This window comes from Rhineura floridana, chromosome 5 (genome assembly GCF_030035675.1).
Source record: "Rhineura floridana isolate rRhiFlo1 chromosome 5, rRhiFlo1.hap2, whole genome shotgun sequence".
NCBI classification, from domain to species: domain Eukaryota; kingdom Metazoa; phylum Chordata; class Lepidosauria; order Squamata; family Rhineuridae; genus Rhineura; species Rhineura floridana.
The window spans coordinates 86,713,336-86,725,897 of NC_084484.1; the positions used below are offsets into that span (position 1 = coordinate 86,713,336).

General features: G+C 41.8%; 1 protein-coding gene across 12 annotated transcripts in view; it reads right to left on the reverse strand.

Moving 5' to 3' along the window:
* Nucleotides 1–12,562, reverse strand: part of DMD (dystrophin) — a 2,032,119-nt gene that overhangs the window by 1,214,541 nt on the left and 805,016 nt on the right. The gene's annotated exons all lie outside the window — the stretch shown is intronic.

Below are 12,562 nucleotides of genomic sequence, written 5' to 3' on the forward strand. Positions count from 1 at the left end.
TTCATTTAAGGTGCTGGTACTTAGTAGTGTGTGCATTGGTCCTGGGTGAGGGATGAATAACAAGGCAAACTGAAGTGATTCAAAAGTCTTTTCCCACCTTCTGACTCAAAGTGTGATGACAATGATCTCCCCACTTCAGTCAGATTAGGGCCCCCCAAAGTGTTGTGTTGTTCTGTCATTCTGTTCTTTCTGCCCTTTTTGGTACTGTATATCTATGTTTTTCTAGGTCCAAGAGCTTTGCAAGAAGTGAGGCTGTCTTTATTGTTGCCTGTGGAGCATTGAAGAGCTCTGATTTATTTTATTATTATCATTTTATTGCTGTTAAAAGCACAGCAGCAGAGGATTTTTTTAAAAACATTTTTTTAAATCCTATGTTATTCTGCTTTAACAACAACAACTAATCATATCTTTCCAGAACTCCACAGGCAGCTTTCTAGACAGACTTGCATTGTAAGGTCTAGGGGAGAACCACACGAACACCAGGAAGGAAATGTCTGTGTGAAACTGCAAAGTATACAAACAAGAATACATACCAGTCTTAACTGTTTTAAGAAAGAACAAGAGAATACCCTACTCCCCTACCCCAATAAGAGATTATGGATTAAAGTGAATTTCTTTTATTTCCCTCAAAAGAAGTCCCTGGACCCATTTCTTTGCAATTTAGCAGGCTTCAACTTCTACAAAGGGGCTTCTGTATCTGCACACTTTATCTACTTTCGCCCGAAGGGGAAAAAGTTACAGCAATTTTTAGATGCCATTTTTGGTGAATGGGGACAACATAGTTCTTTGTTTTATACGGGAGGTTGTTCCCAACCATTAGTTGGGGGTGGCTTTGCTCCACTCAAATAAGGAAGTCTCGGGGTGTGTGTGTTGCAACTTACCATGTGACCTTTATGGCCAATATAAACTCATGGGGTGGCCTTGCCTATAAGGTTGTGTTCATCTCATGAGTCTCCCTTTTCTTTGCATCGGCATCTTGTCTTCATACCCTTAAGCAGTATGGGCTTAGACAGATGCCAAAATTGGGACTGAGTAGGATTTTTCAGAGCACCTTCTTCACCTACTTCACACTGCTCTAAATTTGATTGGCTTATGGTGGGATAGGACTTCATTTGGCTATTTGGTTTGTTTGGCATTTAGTGTAGACAGGTAAGAGGTTTAGAAAATGGCCGGCACCCTCAGGCATACTGGGTGGGATGGACTCCATTAACCACCCCATATTGTTGACCAGTTTGGGGAAGTGCTTGGTGTGGTGCTCTGTATACTGGCACCTGTTAAACCACACACATATGGCTTCCCTTTATGGGAAATAGTTTGGCATTGCTTCACAACAGCTTAGATGAGAGAGTTGCTCTGGGGTAGTTTGGCCCTTAGCACCAGGAGACTTTCTGCTTACTGGCACAGGTTATGCCTGTGCACTTCTGTTGGGACTGATACAACTCTTCCTTGTGTTATATTTTAATAAAAATATTTAACCAATCCCTGTCTCAAGTCAGGTGTGGGGCAATGTCTCAGAATTACAAATTGAAGTGAAGAGAACACAGAGTGACTCAGAAACAGATTGGATTTTTTTAAAAAATATATACAGATACAAGGTGAATTCTGGGGGCCATGCACACCCTTAGCTTTTACCTTTACAGCACTAAACAGTGTGGGACCTGGATAACTTAAGGACCACCTTCTCTCATATGTTCTTCCCGATATACGTGTTCAACATCTGTTGCCCTGTTCCCTGTCTTCCCACCACCATTAAATTGTGGTGAATATCTTAGGAATCCAATTCAAAAAGGGCACCTTCCCCATTATCAATAATCTTGGATCCTATGATCAACAGGCAAGGCCTTGTTGGTGATGCCATCGCTGGTGGTTGCCTGGTTGGCGCTGACCTGTGACAGGACCTTTTCAGTAATGGCTCCCCATTTGTGGAATGCTGTCCCCAATGAGGTGCATCTGTTTCTATCACTTTTGTCTTTCAAGAGGATGTTGAAAACATTCCAGTTTGCCCAGGCTGTTGCAGAGAGTAGAAATAAACGGACAGTTCTCCCAATGGAGGGACATAGAAAGTGGACTCCCCCAAGGGTCAGTATTGAGACCTGTGCTTTTTAACTCGTTAATAAATTATCTAGAGTTAGGGGTGAGCGGTGAGGTGGCCAAGTTTTCCGATAATACTAAATTGTTCAGAGTTGTTAAAAAAAAATGGATTGCAAAGAGCTTCAAAAGGATTTCTCCAAACTGAGTGAATGGGCAGTAAAATGGCAAATGCAATTCAATGTAAACAAGTATAAAATTATGCATATTGGAGCAAAAAAACTTCATTTCACATATATGCTCATGGAGTCTGAACTGGTGGTGACTGGCTAGGAACGACACCTTGGGGTTGTCATGGATATGTCAATGAAGATGTCAACCCAGTGTGAGGCAGCTGTGTAAAAGGCAAATTCCATGCTAGGGGTCATTAGGAATGGTATTGAAAATAATACGCTGATATCATAATGCCGTTATCCAAATCTATAGTGCGGCCACATTTGGAGTATCATGTACAGTTCTGGTTGCCTCACCCAAAAAAGATATTGTAGAGTTGGAAAATGTACAGAAAAGAGCATCCAAAATGATTAATGGGATGGACTGACTCACCTGTGAGGAAAGATTGCAGCATTTGTGTTTTTTTATTTAGAGGAAAAGAGTAAGAGGTGATATGATAGAAGTTTATAAAATTATGCATGGCATGGAGAAAGTGGATTGAGGGAAGTTATTCACCTCTCTCATAACTCTAGAAACTCATAGACATCCAATAAAGCTGAATGTTGGAAGCTTCCAGACAGACAAAAAAAGGTACTTCTTCACACAGTACATAGTTAAACTAAGGAATTGACTCCCACAAGAGGCAGTGATGGCAACCAAGATAGCGTTAAAAGAGGATTAGACAAATTCATGGAAGATAATGCTATTAATTGCTAATAGCCACAATGGGGATGCTCTGCCTTCATAGGCGAAGGCAGTATGCTTCCAAATACCAGTTGCTGGAAACTGCAGGAAGGGCGAGTGTTTGTTGCATTCAGGCCATCCTTGTGGGCTTTCCATGGGCATCTGGTTGGCCACTGTGAGAACAGGATGCTGCACTAGATGGGCCATTGACCTGATCCAACAAGCCCTTCTTATGTTCTTTTGACGACTTGTGAAAATTGCAAAAAGAATGAACACATCATGCATGCAGAAAAAAAATATATGGAAGAAAACATGCAGAATGTGGATCAGCATGTTGCCTCAGATTTATTTATTACAAACCAAGAAGCTTGGTTTTATCATCAGCAGGCTGGCCAAAGAAGATCTCTCATATTCACACATCTCCTGTTATTTAGAATTTGAGTCTGTTTTAAAAGCTATTACTGGAAATGCCAATATTCTTTTATGGTTCCTGTTATTGTATTCAGAGTGTCTGTAAAGGCAATTTTCTCTTTAGGACATCTGTTAAATGCTTAGATTAGAACATTAGCATAGCTGAAAATACAAGTAGCATTTTATTAAACTGACCCCATTAGAATAGCATTACAGATGCCTTAAAATAAGTTAACATCTGTGGACACACAAGCAACTCACTAGGGTATTAAATAACGATCCATTCAAACCAATTCGAATATTGGCATTGATTTCAATAGGATGTTGCTTGCATGTAAGCAAAGTTGGTATCTGCTGCTTTCGACAGTAGTTCTATTTGTTTCCACTGAGACGACTCAGAAACTGATTAACAGAAGCTGGACATAATCCATTTCCTGACATTTAGCCATACAATATTAATTATAAAAGGACACCCACAGGTCTGGAATGCCGATCTGTAACTATATTTTATAGCTTCATAGAATTAATTCAGTAGACTTGATTTTCACAGAATATTTCTAGATGATATTTTCAAGAAATAGTAGCAGATGTAATGGGCAAATATGTTAATCAATGTAAAATGTGCACACCTGAAATGCGAATTAATCAATGACTATCTTTGAAATCATATCACCTGTCAACCTTGAACCACAACCTCAGGTCTATAAAAAGAAGCATAGCTGTAGAAGACTATTCTTTTATAAGTATTTCCAAATTAATTCTTGCTGGTCCTGGCTTCAGTTGATAACCTGGCTTCAGTTGTCCATGCTCTGGTAACCTCTAAATTAGATTACTGCAATGCACTCTACGTGGGGCTGCTTTTGAAGACGGTTCGGAAACTGCAGCTTGTGCAAAATGCAGCAGCCAGATGGGTAACAGGGACCAGATGGTCCGAACATATAAAACCGATTCTGGCCTGCTTGCATTGGCTGCCTGTATGTTTCCGAGCTCGATTCAAGGTGCTGGTTTTGACCTATAAAACCTTACACAGCTTGGGACCACAATACCTGATGGAACGCCTCTCCCGATATGAACCCACCCGTACACTACGTTCAAGATCAAAGGCCCTCCTCCGGGTGCCTACTCCAAGGGAAGCTCAGAGGGTGGCAACAAGGGAGAGGGCCTTCTCAGTGGTGGCCCCCAAATTATGGAATTATTTATTCGACGAGATGCGCCTGGCGCCAACACTGTTATCTTTTCGGCTCCAGGTCAAGACTTTCCTCTTCTCCCAGGCATTTTAGCATGTGTTTTTAAATTGTTTTTATATTGTTTTGAAATTTAAAATTGTGTTTTAAATTGTTTTTTAAATATGTGTTTTAAATTGTGTATTTGTTTTAATGTTTTTGATTGCTGTACACTGCCCAGAGAGCTTCAGCTATGGGGCGGTATACAAGTGCAATAAATAAATAAATAAATAAATAATCCTGGATTATAAACAATTATCAGTCAGTCCTGACCTTTCTGCCATTCTGTGTTCTATGCCTAAGTCTTGCCATCTACAGAGGCACACTAAACAACTGCATGGATTCAGGAGTGCCTTAACTGGTGGAACAGAGCTACACTGCTAGCTTCCTAGCAGGTATGTGATGATCTTGATCCTGGAATCTATTGTTACAAGTGTCATGGGCCAGAAACGTACCTTAGGGTAAGAGAAGAGAAGAAAAAGCAGAGTTCAGGCTCTAGTGTAGCATAGTTTTTTCCTCACCAGTCACTATTTATTTATTTTTTATTTATTTATTTCATTTTTAAACCGCCCATAGCAAATAGCTCTCTGGGCGGTGAACAAAACAAGATTAAAATACAATATTACAATAAAATTACAATAAAATCAGCAACAAGTTAAACGAAAAAAAATTAAATGAAACACATTGAACATTAAAATGCCTGGGAGTATAGCCAGGTCTTAACCTGGCGCCTAAAAGAAAGTACCGAAGGCGCCAGGCGTATCTCCACAGGTAGGCTGTTCCACAGTTCGGGGGCCACCACAGAAAAGGCCCTAGATCTAATAACAATCCTCCGGGCATCCTGATGAGTTGGTACCCGGAGGAGGGCCTTGGATATTGAACGAAGTGAACGGGTAGGTTCATAGCGGGAGAGGCGTTCCACAAGGTATTGTGGTCCCACACCGTGTAAGGCTTTATAGGACTACAGGTCACAGGACATTAATGTTCAATGCATCCTTTCTGCTGTAACAAAAACCCCAGAGGATGTTCTTCTAAATGGAAAATATGTGTGAAGCATCAATAACCTGCCACAGGGATCCTGGGCCTTGTAAACACGATTCCCAGTTGGAAAAGGTGCTCCATCAGGACCTGGAATTGTCTGTCACTGCCACCTTCTTCTGCTTCAGACAAGTGTACAGGGAAATGAGCACTTTATATTCATACTAAATGTTCACAAAGATCTTGAGCCTTTGTGAACATTTGACCAGAAGGCTTAGAAATATTGAAAACTTTTCAGGGTGGGCAACAGGATGTTCTTGCATCCCTACCTGGAAAAGGGTGTCCATCACAACTTCTTTTCTTCTTTCAGATTCCTATTCAAAACCAACTTCTTCAGCAAAGCCTTTTCTGAACCACTGTGTCTTATGCCACTGTTACTCATCTGCCAGTTCATTTTACTGTTCTTTATTGCACCCTGTTCTCCTTCTTCCTCACCTTTGCTCTGTACATCTTACATATGACACATCTATACTACAAGCTCAAAACCAATTTCAGTGTCATAACTTTACCCAAAGAAACCCTTGAAACTGTAGTTGAGTAAAAGAGCTTATGGCTCTCTAATACAGTAAAGCATTCAGGAATTTCATACAGGACACCATGAGTTCAGCTGCTGTAAATTGAGTTTGTAATGTACTTATAGGTATGTATATGATAACTTCTTACAGCACATCCTACAGAGCATTTAAAAATTCTTGGCACAAAATTAATGTGTGGCAATGGCAATAACAGAAGCAACACACATTTCTTGGTCTTTCAATTCATCTGCATAATTTGAAAAAAAATCATATTTCCCATTATTTTCACAATATAGTGCAGCTTTTGAAAACCAGAAATGATGAAACGAGGAAATACAATCTATGCTCAGCTACTGGTTTAACAAGTTTATCTGATGTACTGCTATAGTAGAAGTTGAATAAAAAACATTCATTGGGGTTATATTTTTCTCCTAAACTATTTATATGAAAACAAACATCATTTGCTTTATTATAGCGTATTGGACGATTGCTGCAAAGCTTTTCATGGCTAGTAGTTTGCATATGTTGTTGGAAAAATATTGAGGAAGCATATAGAAGATATCATCTAATAAATTTCACACTTGGTTTCTCCATATAAAAGAGAAAATAATTAATCCAGAAAATAAGACTCTATTTGTGTTGCATAATGTAAGCCACGTTTATTTGTATCTGACAATGCAGCCTAGGAAATACTACCTTAAAAAGTGATAAATTCAGCAAAAAACAATCTTGTTGCAACAAAATAATTCAAAAGAGTGTTCAGTATTTTTTTTAACAAAAACTCTTGCTGCAAAATATAATGCTTCTGTTTGAGGTCTCAAGTATAAATTGCACTACTAGAAATAACATCACACAAGATATTTAGTTTTCCTACACAATGTTTGTACAAAACATCCTTACCACAGCATTCTGTGTCATGTTAGATATGAGCTATTACTAAGAAGCAGAATACTATTAAAATGTATACAAAGGGTTAGACTCAAGAGTTGTGCTTCCATGAACAAAGGCTCCTTCTGCTTACAGAAGGGAGTGAGATCCAATGGAAGCCCTCACTAGGGTAATGAGGCAATTTCTGCCTCCCTCTTCTCCCAGCAGCCCACCATGCCACATTAGCTCTCTCATAAAGTCCGCTCCGCTTGCCCATGCAAAGCCTGGGCAGGGGGAGCACAGTTGCAGCTAGAGGGCGAAGCCGCAGCTGCCATTTTGGAAGAGGGCAGCATCACGCCTCAGGTATCACACATAAATAAGCCCCTGGCGCTCTGCCCCTTCTCTCCTCCTCTTTGGCTCGCGATGCCCACCCTGCCCTCCCTCTTTTATGGTTTAATCTGGGTCGCTTTGGGGCCGAGTAGGAATTTTTATCCTGCCCACCCTGGTTGGCGGGCAGGTTTTTTGCCTGCTCCACACTGTGAGGGTGGGAGGGAATTGGGTTAGGGGGTGTCGTGATTAATAGGGTTTTTTTGGCTAATCCCACTAATTTGGAAAGGTTTAAAATGTTAATGCCCTGAGTGGGGCAGGTTGTTGAGACACAGGTATGGGAAGGTGCGGGAAGGGAAGTAGGTAAAGACAGCTAGGTGGCCCCCTTAGGCACCTTTGGAGGTGATTGGTGGTTCAGGAGGCCTGTCTCTCAGGGCTTTACGGCCCGAGGGCAGGGTATGGGCTGCTCTTGGGGCCAACTTACCTCATCCACCCACAGTTGTATAGCCCTGGGGGGTGATGACGTGGGAAGGCCCCCCTGCTCACCTACAGAGTGTGGCCGGGACAAGGGGTAAGCAAAAGGGGCTTGTCCTTCCCCAACAGGGGCTGGTCGGCCAAGAGCTGCATGGCAAGCTGCTTGCTTATAGATAGTTCCTGCACTTAGGTTTCCCCTCTGCAGGTCAGTGGTCGTGGTGCATGTTGGCACCAACGACATGGGGAAATGCAGCCGTGAGGTCCTGGAAGCAAAATTTAGGTTGCTAGGTAGGATGCTGAAAGCCAGGACCTCCAAGGTGGCTTTCTCTGAAATGCTACCGGTTCCACGCGCAGGACCAGCAGGACAGGCACAGCTTTGCAGTCTCAATGCATGGATAAGACAATGGTGTCGGGTCGAAGGGTTTGGATTTGTTAGGCACTGGGGAACATTTTGGGACAAGCCGGGCCTGTACAAAAGGGATCGGCTCCACTTGAACCAGAATGGAACCAGACTGCTGGCACTTAAAATTAAAAAGGTGGCAGAGCAGCTTTTAAACTGACTGAGGGGGGAAACCCGACAGGAGCTGAGGAAGGTCCGGTTCGGAATAAACCTCCCCCCTGGGATAAAGACAAAAAAAATGATGGAATTTTAAAAGGGGTAGGCCTAGAAGTAGGCATTGTGAGAGCAGGAGCACAGGATATAAATTCAGAAGGGCAAAATTACCACAGGCCAAACCACAAGTGCCAAAGACACTTGAAGAGAGACACTGCTTACAAGTGCCTGTATGCTAATGCTAGGAGCCTCCGAACCAAGATGGGAGAACTGGAGTGCTTGGTCTTAGAGAAGAGCATTGATATAGTGAGCATAACGGAGACCTGGTGGAATGGAGAAAACCAGTGGGATACCATTATCCCTGGATATAAACTATATCAGAAGGACAGGGAAGGACGTATTGGTGGCGGAGTCACTCTATACATGAAAGAAGGCATTGAATCCAGCAAGCTCGAAACCCCAAAATAGGCGGACTCCTCCACAGAATCGTTGTGGGTGGTGATACCATGCCCCAAGAGGGATTTAATACTGGGAACGATCTATCGTCCCCCTGATCAAAATGCTCAGGGAGACCTTGAGATGAGATATGAAATTGAGGAAGCATCTAAACTAGGAAATGTGGTAGTAATGGGTCACTTCAACTACCCAGACATAGACTGGCCGCATATGTGTTCCAGTCATGACAAAGAAGCAAAATTTCTAGATATTCTAAATGACTATTCCCTAGACCAGCTGGTCATGGAACCGACCAGAGGGACGGCAACCCTGGACTTAGTCCTCAGTGGGGACCGGGACCTGGTGCGAGATGTAAGTGTTGTCAAACCGACTGGGAGCAGTAACCATAGTGCTATTAAATTAAAGATACATGTAAATGGCCAATTGCCAAGAAAATCCAACACGGTCACATTTGACTTCAAAAGAGGAAACTTCACAAAAATGAGGGGATTGGTAAAAAGAAAGCTGAAAAACAAAGTCCAGAGGGTCACATCACTCGAAAATGCTTGGAAGTTGTTTAAAAACACTATATTAGAAGCTCAACTGGAGTGCATACCGCAGATCAGAAAAGGTACCGCCAGGGCCAAGAAGATGCCAGCATGGTTAACGAGCAAAGTCAAGGAAGCTCTTAGCGGCAAAAAGTCTTCCTTCAGAAAATGGAAGTCTTGTCCAAATGAAGAAAATAAAAAAGAACACAAACTCTGGCAAAAGAAATGCAAGACAATAAGGGATGCTAAAAAAGAATTTGAGGAGCACATTGCTAAGAACATAAAAACCAACAACAAAAAATTCTATGAATACATTCAAAGCAGGAGACCATCTAGGGAGCCAATTGGACCCTTGGATGATAAGGGAGTCAAAGGTGTACTAAAGAACGATAAGGAGATTGCAGAGAAGCTAAATGAATTCTTTGCATCTGTCTTCACAGTGGAAGATATAGGCCAGATCCCTGAACCTCAACTAACATTTGCAGGAAGGGATTCTGAGGAACTGAGACAAATAGTGGTAACGAGAGAGGAAGTTTTAGACTTAATGGACAATATAAAAACTGACAAATCACCAGGCCTGGATGGCATCCACCCGAGAGTTCTCAAAGAACTCAAATGTGAAATTGCTGATCTGCTAACTAAAATATGTAACTTGTCCCTCGGGTCCTCCTCCATGCCTGAGGACTGGAAAGTGGCAAATGTAACGCCAATCTTCAAAAAGGGATCCAGGGGGGATCCCGGAAATTACAGGCCAGTTAGCTTAACTTCTGTCCCTGGAAAACTGGTAGAAAGTATGATTAAAGCTAGATTAACTAAGCACATAGAAGAACAAGCTTTACTGAAGCAGAGCCAGCATGGCTTCTGCAAGGGAAAGTCCTGTCTCAGTAAACTATTAGAATTCTTTGAGAGTGTCAACAAGCATATAGATAGAGGTGATCCAGTGGACATAGTGTACTTAGACTTTCAAAAAGCGTTTGACAAGGTACCTCACCAAAGACTTCTGAGGAAGCTTAGCAGTCATGGAATAAGAGGAGAGGTCCTCTTGTGGATAAGGAATTGGTTAAGAAGCAGAAAGCAGAGAGTAGGAATAAACGGACAGTTCTCCCAATGGAGGGCTGTAGAAAGTGGAGTCCCTCAAGGATCGGTATTGGGACCTGTACTTTTCAACTTGTTCATTAATGACCTAGAATTAGGAGTGAGCAGTGAAGTGGCCAAGTTTGCTGATTGTTCAGGGTTGTTAAAACAAAAAGGGATTGCAAGGAGCTCCAAAAACACCTCTCTAAACTGAGTGAATGGGCAGAAAAATGGCAAATGCAATTCAATATAAACAAGTGTAAAATTATGCATATTGGAGCAAAAAATCTTAATTTCACATATACGCTCATGGGGTCTGAACTGGCGGTGACCGACCAGGAGAGAGGCCTCGGGGTTGTAGTGGACAGCATAATGAAAATGTCGACCCAGTGTGTGGCAGCTGTGAAAAAGGCAAATTCCATGCTAGGGATAATTAGGAAAGGTATTGAAAATAAAACAGCCAATATCATCATGCCATTGTATAAATCTATGGTGTGGCCGCATTTGGAATACTGTGTACAGTTCTGGTCGCCTCATCTCAAAAAGGATATTATGGAGTTGGAAAAGGTTCAGAAGAGGGCAACCAGAATGATCAAGGGGATGGAGCGACTCCCTTACGAGGAAAGGTTGCAGTATTTGGGGCTTTTTAGTTTAGAGAAAAGGCGGGTCAGAGGAGACATGATAGAAGTGTATAAAATTATGCATGGCATTGAGAAAGTGGATAGAGAAAAGTTCTTCTCCCTCTCTCATAATACTAGAACTCGTGGACATTCAAAGAAGCTGAATGTTGGAAGATTCAGGACAGACAAAAGGAAGTACTTCTTTACTCAACGCATAGTCAAACTATGGAATTTGCTCCCACAAGATGCAGTAATGGCCACCAGCTTGGATGGCTTTAAAAGAAGATTAGACAAATTCATGGAGGACAGGGCTATCAATGGCTACTAGCCATGATGGCTGTGCTCTGCCACCCTAGTCAGAGGCAGCATGCTTCTGAAAACCAGTTGCTGGAAGCCTCAGGAGGGGAAAGTGTTCTTGCACTCGGGTCCTGCTTGCGGGCTTCCCCAGGCACCTGGTTGGCCACTGTGAGAACAGGATGCTGGACTAGATGGGCCACTGGCCTGATCCAGCAGGCTCTTCTTATGTTCTTATGCTTTAATGGGTTTGATATAGTTTAATAAAATGGCCCTTTGTTCAACTCAAACTTCTGTTGTCTGTGTTTTATTTTGCCCATCGGCCGCAACATATTTTTGGGAGATAATAGGTGGCTGCAAGAGAAGAAGGAAGTGATGAACAATTACTTCTCCCCTCATCCTATGGTGGGAGTGTCCCATGAGCAGTGTACTACTCACAAGAACTTTAAAACAAACCAAAATGTGCAAAATATGTATGTTCTTCAAACTTCTGAAAATCAGAAAAAGAAAGAAAACTCCCACTCCATGATCTGCACCATAAAATTCTCCTGCTTTTGTTTTGTTAGTTGGTTTATTTTCAGTGTCTTGTTAGTTCTCTCACGAGTATGCTTCCAGTTCTATCTTGAACTGAAATCAGTACCGTGTGTCTTTAAGAAACCAAAAATGAATTCACCTATAATGATTTGCTATACAGTAGGGGCCTGATTTTCGTCGGCCAGCTTTGCAGCGTCCTGCTAATATGGCGGTTTTCAATTAGAGTAAGGCCCAACTCATACGGCGCTTGTTCTGCTTTTACGGCATTTTTCGGGTGTTGGGCACCATTCTATCGAAAGAGTTCCACTTTTGGGCGGGTTTCGCTTTTAGGAGGGGGTCTGGAACGTAACCTATGTGAATGGATCTGTCTTTTTATTGCATCATTCTCTGGAGTTAGATACTCCTTTGAATTTTACTTGTCCTCTTTACAAGGAATTAGTCTTAAGACTCCTTAAGGTAAATGAGTTTTTCTTTTAATTATGTTATTGTTTGGTTGTCCCCTTCCTGTTGTTTTCTAATATATCTGCCAACACAACGTAGTATGTTGTTTTGTGAGTTACTTTGAACCTGGTTCATTCTGTACTAGGCATTTGTTTGTAAGCTTATAGTGTTTATATGGATTTTACTTTGAATTTTATTGTTGTACTATTTATTTTTGCAGATTGCCCTGATAAAGGCTTGTGTGTTAACCTGAAATGCAGTGGGCTGCAATAAATAATCTTCA